A 4,066-nucleotide genomic window follows, 5' to 3' on the forward strand; every position below is an offset into this window, starting at 1 on the left:
AATGTCATGGCTAATATGTTTTATGTTTAGCTTTCAGAATCTTACGTGAACAGGATAAATCAGTACTTAACTGTTGATCAGTACTTATACTGGAAGTCAGGACTTAAGGATATCAGTGCTTATATTATCAGAAGATAATCATCAGAAGATAGATATCAGAACTTAAGTGCTGAAGGACAATCAGATAAGGACAGTAGCTGATTAAAGGAAAGAAGATCGAGATAAACATAAGAAGAAATATGCATGAAGAAGGAATTCCGTGAAGAATGGAATACTTGGAAGAAAAGATATCTGATTGATATATTTTAGGAAGCAGAATTATATTCCATATCAATTAGCGATTATCTTGTAACTGTGTAGTATATAAACACAGACATAGGGTTTACACTATAAGTGTTATCATTATTAGAAAAGATTATTCATTGTAACCCTTGCAGCTCTCGTGATATTTGTTCATCACTGAGAGGTAACAGTTCCATACTGTAACAGAGTTTATTGTTTCAATAAAGTTTGTTTTCTGTTACTTAAGTTCTTAAAGTTCGATTTGAGTGTACTATACACTGTATTCACCCCCTCTACAGTGTGTGTGTGACCTAACAATTGGTATCAGAGCCTATTTGTTAACATACATACAGTTAAAGATCCAAACACAATCATGTCGGGCACAGAAACTCCAACTAAGCCTACCACAACTGAGGAACCACCAAGGACACAAATTCAGAGTCGGTATGAGACCATCAGAGTCCCCATACTGAGACCATCTGAATATCCCATATGGAAGGTAAGGACGACCATATTCCTGGAAGTAACAGATCCAGAATACCTTGATAGAATCAAGGAAGGTCCTCACAAACCAACCAAACTCGCTGTTGTAGTTGCAGGATCCCATATGGAAGGTAAGGATGACCATGTTCCTGGAAGCAACAGATCCAGAATACCTTGATAGAATCAAGGAAGGTCCTCACAAACCAACCAAACTCACTGTTGCAGTTGCAGGTGAAGCAGCAAAGACCGTACCAAAGGAGAAGAGTGATTATACTGCTGAGGACATAGCATCAATTGCTAAGGATGCTAAGGTACGACACTTACTGCATAGTGCCATTGATAATGTAATGTCAAACAGGGTAATCAACTGCAAGACTGCTAAGGAGATATGGGATGCTCTGGAAATAATGTGTCAGGGAACTGACACAATTAAGAAGAACAGGAAGACAATACTCACTCAAGAGTATGAACACTTTGACTCAAAGACTAATGAGTCATTGAATGATTTATATGATAGATTTGTCAAACTTTTGAATGATTTGTCATTGGTTGATAAAGAGTATGATCTTGAAGATTCAAACCTTAAGTTCCTGTTAGCTCTTCCTGAATGCTGGGATTTGAAGGCAACGACAATAAGAGACAACTACAATCTTGATGAAACAACTCTTGACGAAATCTATGGAATACTCAAGACTCATGAGCTGGAGATGGAACAAAGAAGCAAGAGGAAAGGAGGAAAGTCAAGGACAGTTGCTCTTAAGGTTGAAGAAGAATTCCCCAAAGCAGCTTCCTCAAAGAAAGACAAGGGTAAAGCTCTTTTCATAAAGTCTGATACTGAGTCATCAAGTTCTGAGAGTGATGATGACTCGGATTCTGAAAACTTGCCTGAGACTGATGGTGATGAGGAGATGATGAAGCTGTGTGCTTTTATGGTGAAAGGAATCACAAAGATTGCATACAGGAAGTTCAGGAAGGGAAAGAAGTTTTCCAGGAAAAGCATAAGTTCTGATAAGAAGAATTTCAGAAGATCTGAAGGCAGAGGAGGAAAGTCTGACAGAGGAGATTACACCAATGTTAAATGCTATAACTGTGGTGAGAAAGGCCACATATCTCCTGACTGCAAGAAGGTAAAGGGTGACAAAGGCAAGGCTCTTGTCACAAAGCAGAAAAGCTGGACAGACACCTCAGACTCTGAAAGTGAGGAGAACTATGCATTAATGGCAAATGCTGATAAAGAAAGTGCTGAGAGCAGTTCTGAAGCTGCTGAAACAAAGGTACCTCAGACTACTTATGCTTTTCATACTGATGATATTAATGAGTTGAGAAGATATCTTAAAACCATATTTGTTAGCTATAGAGATCAAACTTTAACATGTGAAAGATTAACTTCTGAAAATCTTGCATTTAAGAAAAGGAATGATTTCTTAGAAAAAAAGTTAGTCATGTTCCATCAAACTCAAAAGGATAGAGATGATGCTTTTTATGTTAGGAATGAAGTGCTAAAATTAAATGAATCTCTAAAAACTGAGTTAGAAAAGGAAAGAGAGATTATCAGGACTTGGACTAACTCTGGCAAAACAACTCAAAATTTGCTAAGTAGTGGAAACTGGAAAGAGGGCTTAGGTTATGGAGAAGATAAGAATGATAAAGGAACTGAAGAAATTAAGCCTGTTGTTAAGCAAAAGCCAAAGTTTAAACCTGTTAAGTTTGTAACTGTAAAGTCTGAAAATGAGAAATCAGAAGTTAAAGAGGAATTAACTTCTGACAAACTAAAACAGGAAAAGACAGCTGAAGTGAACATAGGCTTAATGACAAAGAAGCAGCTTAAGCATAAGCTGAAAGATGTCAAGAATGCAAACAAGGTAAAATCACCTAGGAAAAATAGGAATGGAAAGGAAGGTGTGAATAAAAGCAATGATTATAAACCTGTTCCTGATGCTCCTAGGAAAACATGTCATAACTGTGGAAGTTCTAACCATCTGTCTTCTTTTTGCAGGAAGAATAAGAACATTAACTCCTTACCTTCAAAATCAGGAGTTAAGAGTCAGTCTATTAGATACAAACCACAAAATCCTTGTTTTCATTGTGGTAGTTTATGGCATTCCATTTATACTTGTAAGGAATATCATAGTTTGTACTATGATTATTATCAAATAAAACCTTCTTTGAAGAAAGTTTCCATTGTTCCTTCTAGTGTAAATTCTGATTCAAAGTCTGATAGTGTAAGTTCTGACAAGAAAAATGTTAACATAAACTCTGATGCTAAATCCGCTGCAAATGTTAACAAACTTAATAAGGCCAAAGGATCCAAGCAAGTCTGGGTCCTTAAAACTAATAATTAGTGGTCTTTGTGATTGCAGGGCAACAGGAAAAATATTCTAGTTCTGGACAGTGGATGTTCAGGACATATGACTGGAAATAAGGCCCTGCTATCAGACTTTGTGGAGAAAGCTGGCCCAAGTGTTTCTTATGGAGATGGCAACATTGGAAAAACTTTGGGATATGGCAATATCAATCTTGGAAATGTCATAATTAAACAAGTAGCTCTGGTCTCAGGACTTAAACACAACCTACTGAGTATAAGTCAAATCTATGACAGAGGTTATCATGTTGATTTCTTTGAAGAACACTGTGAAATTGTGAGTAAATCTAAAGGCAAAGTTGTTCTGAAAGGATACAGATGTGGTAACATTTATGAAGCTAAGCTTTCAACAAGTACTGATGGTTCTGCAATCTGTCTGTTAAGTAGAGCATCAATTGAAGAAAGCTGGAATTGGCATAAGAAACTCTCTCATTTAAATTTCAACAATATAAATGAACTGGTCAAGAAAGATCTTGTGAGAGGATTGCCAAACACAGTATTTGCTCCTGATGGTCTTTGTGATTCATGTCAGAAAGCCAAACAAAGAAAATCTTCATTCAAGAGCAAGACTGATTCATCAATTCTTGAGCCTTATCATCTTATACATGTTGATCTATTTGGTCCAGTAAATGTCATGTCTATTGCAAAGAAGAAGTATGCGTTGGTCATAGTGGATGAGTTCACCAGATACACATGGGTGTATTTCTTGCACACAAAAAGTGAAACTGCATCTATCTTGATTGATCATGTCAAACAGCTGGATAAAATGGTCAAAGATTCTGTGAAAATTTTAAGGAGTAATAATGGCACTGAGTTCAAGAATTTGATAATGGAAGAGTTCTGCAAAAGCCATGGAATAAAGCAGGAATTTTCTGCTCCTGGAACTCCACAGCAAAATGGAGTTGTTGAAAGGAAGAATAGAACTCTCATTGAAGCTGC

Source organism: Apium graveolens, chromosome 9, assembly GCF_009905375.1.
Source record: "Apium graveolens cultivar Ventura chromosome 9, ASM990537v1, whole genome shotgun sequence".
NCBI classification, from domain to species: Eukaryota; Viridiplantae; Streptophyta; class Magnoliopsida; order Apiales; family Apiaceae; genus Apium; species Apium graveolens.